Raw genomic sequence first — 6,407 nt, forward strand, 5'->3', positions numbered from 1 at the left:
CCCATCTGTCACCCATCTGTCACCTGTCACCTATCTGTCACCATGCACACTTATCACAATATTATTGACTAGAGACCCCTTCCCCTTTTGTTGCCCATCCCCCAACCTCTTCCCCTCTGACAACCATCCCTTTGTTCTCTGTTTATATGAGTCTGTTTTGGTTTGGTTTTGTTTGGTTGGTTTATTTATTTTTAGTTTCCACATATACGTGAAACCATATGACATCTGTCTTTTTCTGTCTGCCTTACTTCACTCAGCATAATGCCCTCCAGGTCCATCCATGTTGTCGCAAATGACAAAGATTTCATTCTTTTTTACTGCTGCTGCATAACATTCCGTGCTACGTAAGTTCCACGTCTTCTTTATTCACTCATCTATCGACGGGAAACTGCAAACCTGACTTTAGACCCAGCTGTGCCATCGTGTGGTCTGGGCACCCTGCTTCCTTGGACCTCAGCAAAGTTGAGGGTTTGAACAGGCTAACCCTTCTCAGACGCGACGTGAGGGTTTGAACAGGCTAACCCTTCTCAGAAACGACGTGTGCACATATTTTCTCTCCATCTGCCACCTGCCTTCTGATTCTCTTGACAGTATCTTTTGCAGAGCAGAAGTTTTTAATCTTAACAAAGTCCAGCTTATCAATTATTTCTTTCATGAATCGTACTTTTGGTGTTGTATGTAAAAAGCCATCGTCAGCTAGATTTTTCTCCTTGGTTATCTTCTAGGAGTTCCATAGTTTTACATTTTACATTGGAGACTATGATCCATTTTGAGTTAATTTTTGTGAAGGGTGTGAGGTCGGGGAGTCGTTGTGTGTGTGTGCATGTGGGTGTCCAGTTGTTCCAGCACTGTCTGTTGAAGACCCTATCTTTTTTCCCTTGTGTTGCCTTTGCTTTTTTTTTTTCTATTCATTGATTTATTTGTTGGTTCTTTGCCAAAAACCAGATGGTTTTTTTTGTTTGTTTTTTTATGCATTATGTTACATTTGGTAGAAGACAGCAGTATTTTTTTTAAACTTTATTGGGGAATAGTGTGTTTTTTTCAGGACCCATCAGCTCCAAGTCCAGTTGCCGTTTTCACTCTTGTTGCAGGGGGTGCAGACCACCATTCCATGTGGGAGTTGAACCAGCAACCGTGTTGTTAAGAGCATGCGCTCTAACCACTGAGCCACTGGCTGCCTCCGAGATGTTCTTTAAGAGCTCCCCCTGTGCTAACCAGCTCCTCCTGCTCACTAGCCTACATGTTAATGAAGAGAGCACTGACTCGTTTCCTGTTATACACAGCTCAGGCTCCAGGCTGCTTTCTATTCAGTCATCATTCCAGGCTGAGGGTGACCAGTCTCCCACGACCTGTCAGGGACAAGAGAGTGTCGGGATCCTCGGTCGGACCCAGGCATGCTGCTCTCTAGGGCAGCGCACAGAAGGGTGGGGACAAAGAGCTAGGTCACCATCAATGCTACCCTAAACAGGTGCTGTGCCGGGAGCGGGGAGGTGTGCCATCACCTGGAGAGAAAGCAGAGGACTGGGGAGCTGGACAACCCGCTAATCCAGAGAGAAACACTGGAGGGCCAGGAGTCAGAGACAGGCGGAAGTGTGGTGGCCAGACTCAGTGTGGGACAAACCTTGTCAACACCGAGTTCCCACCAGTAATTCCTCTTGTGCATTGATGGGCAGGTTGCTGGAAAGAACAGATCCTATCAGGACAGGAATGTGGTAAAGGAGACCTCTGACCACAGCAGTTGAGTAAAGTCACAAGTAGGAAAGGGGGTGTGGTTGCTGCTTGAGGAGCTTTATGGAAAAGTCTCGATGGGGCCTCAGCTTATCAGTCTAGAAACGGGAAAAGTTATTCTGTACAAGAACACAGTGGGGGTGCCAGCTTAGCCTCTGTCCTCTCCTGTGGCCCCCAAGCTCAGTGAAGGCTGCAGAAGAAAGTTACTCTGGCATAGGTGGAGAGCAGGTGGGCAGGCTGGGGCAAATTTGGGCCCTGGCAGAATTGCAGAAGTGTAGCTAAGTCTTGTGGAAGCACTGGAGGGAATCGATACTGAGGCTGGCGATGGCACCAAATGCTGAGCAAGGGAGAACTTGCCTGAGGGATACGGGTGACCAGAGGCTGAGTGACTCGGGCAACACCCAGAGCTCTAACCCTGAGTGACTCCGTGCTGCTGAAGGAGTGATGAAGAAACAGAAGAGACAGCAGACTGTGCCCAGAGGAGCTCTCATTGTGATGGGGAAGACGGGGACCTGCAAGGGATAGATGTGAAAACAGCACACACACACTCCTGGCCTCCACGCGTTATCAGCAGAGCAGAAAGGAGCCGTGCAGAGGAGACTGGAACTAAAACTTGAGGAAAAGTGTGTCAGAAAACATGAATGTTGATTATAGAGCCGAAGTAATCAATAGGGCTTTGATTTCAGACACATCTGCAGGTTAGCTACAAGAGAGGTCTGAGTTTCAAGCCCTGATAACATAGCTGTGAGAAAACACTGAAGAGCACTATAGCTAAGAGAGGCAAGCTTGCACCATAAAGGGTTAGGGTAGCCATAGAATTAAAACTGTGTTTGTATTCCAAACAACACGGTCTCAGGAAGAGAAATACCAGTGTCATGCACCAGTGAGAGCTGAGCCCAAGGAGAGATTTCAAATGAACCAGTGGAGAGACGGATGTCCAGCATAGCTCTCCACCACAGCATGGCTCCTGCCTGCACACTATGATTGGGGCCCAGCCCTTAGCCACTTGTGATGAAGACATTTAATACACATCGTTTCTAGACAGAAACAGAAGGAAAAAGAAACACTGGAGATACACAACAACCAGAAGGCAAATGATAAGATGACACTAAGTCCTTAGACATCAATAATCACCCTAGATATAAATGGATTGAATTTACCAGTCAAAAGGCACAGAGTGGCTGGATGGATTATAAAAAACAAGACCCAACTATATGCTGCCTACGGAGGACTCATTTCAGCTCTAAAGGTATGCATAGGCTCAAAGCGAAGGGACGGGAGAGAGTATTCCAAGCAAGTGGAGACCAAAGGAAAGTGGGTGTCACCACACTTATATCAGGAAATAACAGACCTCAAGACAAAAATGTTAACAAGACACAAAGGAGGTCATTATACAGTGATAAAAAGGTCAATCCATCCAGAAAATATAATAATGGTAAATATATACACACTCAACATCAGAGCACTGAAATATATTAAGCAAATATTAATGGGTCTAAAGGGAGAAATCGACAGTAATACAATAATAGTAGGTACTTTAATACCCCACTGGTAGCAATGAACAGGTCATCCAACAATGAAAGCTGGGGATTGAACGACTGTCTAGATCAAATGGGCTGAACAAACACATATAGAACATTTCACCCAAAATATAGTCTTCCCCAGTGCCCATGGAACATTCTCCAGGGTAGGTCATATGACAGGACACAGAACAAACCTTAGAACATTTAAGAAGACTGAAACCATACCAACGACCTTTTCTGACCACAATGGTCTTAAACTAGAAATCAACAACCGAGGAAAGCCGGACAATCCACAGATATGTGGCGACTAAACAACACACTTCTGGACAACCAACGGGTCAAAAGGAATAAAGAAGTTATCCTGAAACAATGAAATGGAAATACAGCATATCAAACCCGATGGGATGCAGCAAAAGCAGTCCCAAGAGGAAAGCTTATAGCAATCAATGCATATATTTTAAAAATTTGAAACCTCTCAAACAAGCATCCTAACTTTACACCTCAAGGAACTAGAAAAAGAACAGGTAGTCAAACAGCCAAATAGCTGAAGCAATCTGGAGTAAAAAAAAAAATACAAAGCAGACAAAGGACCTCATATCTAGAATACATCAAGAACTCCAACAAGTCAATAAGACAGACAACCCACTTAAAGAGTGACCAAAAGATGTACACAGACACTATACAAGAGAGAATATCTAAATGGCCAAATCAGCACAAGAAAAGATACGCAACATCATTATTTATGGAGGAAATGCAAATTAGAAACAATGAGCTATCGCCGGACACTAAAGATGTCCCGAAATATGGCACCTTGGCGTGTTGAATATTTTTTTTTTAAGATTTTTTTATTGGGGAATTGGGGGGATGGGAACAGTGCTGGGGAATTGGGGAAAGGGGAACAGACAAGTTGCTGTCGTTTTTGTTCTTCAATCTAGNCTCCCCGTCGGGGAATCGAACCCCGGTCTCCCGCGTGACAGGCGGGGATACTCACCACTATACTAACGAGGACGACCGCGATGGGTGCGCCAAAATCATCGCCTAGGAAGCTACTGCTACGCTTACGCGCCCCTTATTTGGTGACAGGTGCTAGGTGCTGCCAAGGCTGCACCTTCACTGTCTACACTGGCGCGTGACAACGGAAACGTAATGGGAACCCTACAGAAATTTAGGTTTTCTAAAAGTAAGAGGTAACATTAAAAAGTAAGCAGGAGAAGGTGATAATGTACACAATTGTCTTACTTAACCCAATATATGCAAAATACTATAATATGTAACTTACATAAACACTAGTTTTTTCATACTTAGTCTTCACAACGGCAAACATGTTACGCTCACACAAAGCACATTTCAGCTGGGACGTTCAATTTTCATCCCAAAACTTGGTCAGTACTTAGATTTGATGAGCTTGACAATGGGAAGAGTGACGTCATGCACCCGAGTTGTTCCTAACGCGATTAAACGTCCCTAGCAGCTGAACTGCGAGTCTGTTTATGATTTTCCAGTTATTTATTTCAATTAATAAACGGCACTTCCTCGGACCCTGGGCGACTGCGGTGCCCGAGCGGGTGGCCCCGCGAGCCTCGCGGATAGACCGCGGCCTCTCGGTGCTCAGGGTTTAAAAAGAGGTGAAAGAGGAAACCGCGGGGCTCCGAGCGCCCACGTGGTGGCTGCGTGAGCCCTGGGTCCCGCGGTCCCAGGAAGCTCGCCCCGGGCGGGAAGAAAAGGCTGCGTTGGCCGGGAATCGAACCCGGGTCAACTGCTTGGAAGGCAGCTATGCTCACCACTATACCACCAACGCTCGCGGTGGAGGGCTTCCGCGCGCCACACATAAGGCCAGCACAGGCCATACACTCCCCGGGGTGCCCCCCGCGCCCCGGACGGGAGGATGCGTCCCGCCCTAGCTCCTCCTGCCCACCCTGCCAAGTGGCGCCCCAACACTAGATCCACCCTAATGGCAACTGGGGACAGAAAGCCCAGGGACACTGACCGGACAGGGGTACACCTGGCGTGGCTCGGCCCCTCCAGAGACCTCCGGAGAAAATGGGGCTTTCTAGTTAAGGATGGTGAAGGCAGGCGGGAATAGGAAAGAGGGGTCGGAGGCAGTTCTATTTTCCCTGCTTGGCGAAGNACTTCTTCATGGAGCAAGATGGTTGCAGCAGCTCCAAGCATCACATCCTTGAACATCATGTCCAAAAACTGGCAGAGAATTTGTCACTTGCTGGGCCCCAGAACCCCTGCAGCAGACTGTCCAAAGCCGTATCGCTGCCCAGTCCCAAGTCAGTCGCAGCAAGCAAACGGGTCCTCAAAGTGTCATCCTAGGACCAGTTGTATAAGCGGCACCTGGCACCTCCAACCCATGTCTAATGAGCCTTCCAGGCGATTCTGGCAGCTCAAATTTGAGACCCATTGGCTTAGACTAACCAAAGTCTCCCCCAAACTGGGAGGAGCCCAGCCTTCCCTGGAGCTCACGGCCACGGTAAGTCTGAACAGAATCAGGCCCCATCGGCAACGAAGGAGGCAGAGAGGCTGCGAGGAGGCCACCTCCGGGCAGAAGGTCCTTGCTCCAGTGCTGATAATGACCTGAGTCTTCTAAGGGACAAGAAAGACAAAGCAGCGACACGGGCCCTTCCTTGCCACACATTCCTCCAAAGTACTCTTAGCACTTTTTCTCTATTTAAAACAACAAACATTTTTGAGTGGCGTGTGCGTTTGTGTGCCTGTGTGTCTGTGGAATTATTGTAAAAAGTCAAGTTGTGGAAAAATCATGTAACATGCAAACATAGACAACAAAATATGAACAAGACAGACATTGTGTAAGTGGATAGGTGCTCACGTGAACCTGAGTGTGTAGAAAAGGTTCCTGACGACACAAGAAACTTCCCCCTGGTCACCCCTGAGCAGGGGCGTGGAGGTGGGGGAGGAACGTCATTAAACGTCACTCTCACTTTTATTTGATTTACTTCTGAATCGCTTCACTTATTTAACAGCAGGAATGTGTCATTGACCATGTGTGAGTGTTCACACAAAAATTGTTTAAGCAACAACAACAACAACAAAACACTGGTGAGGGGACAAGGACGGAACCTCTAGTTATGGTTCTGGGCTCTGTGCAGACCCCCACGGGTGCCCACGAAGGAAGGGCCCCTACAGAAAAAA

At 47.3% G+C, this 6,407-nt stretch overlaps 2 non-coding genes across 2 annotated transcripts; both read right to left on the reverse strand.

Moving 5' to 3' along the window:
* Positions 1-4,187: 4,187 nt before the first annotated feature.
* Positions 4,188-4,259, reverse strand: TRNAD-GUC (transfer RNA aspartic acid (anticodon GUC)). Its single transcript has one exon. It is a non-coding gene; the product is annotated as a tRNA-Asp (tRNA).
* A 718-nt stretch (positions 4,260-4,977) lies between these two features.
* On the reverse strand, positions 4,978-5,049 carry TRNAG-UCC (transfer RNA glycine (anticodon UCC)). The gene has a single exon. It is a non-coding gene; the product is annotated as a tRNA-Gly (tRNA).
* Positions 5,050-6,407: the final 1,358 nt, after the last annotated feature.

Source organism: Hipposideros armiger, unplaced genomic scaffold (genome assembly GCF_001890085.2).
Source record: "Hipposideros armiger isolate ML-2016 unplaced genomic scaffold, ASM189008v1 scaffold_324, whole genome shotgun sequence".
NCBI classification, from domain to species: Eukaryota; Metazoa; Chordata; class Mammalia; order Chiroptera; family Hipposideridae; genus Hipposideros; species Hipposideros armiger.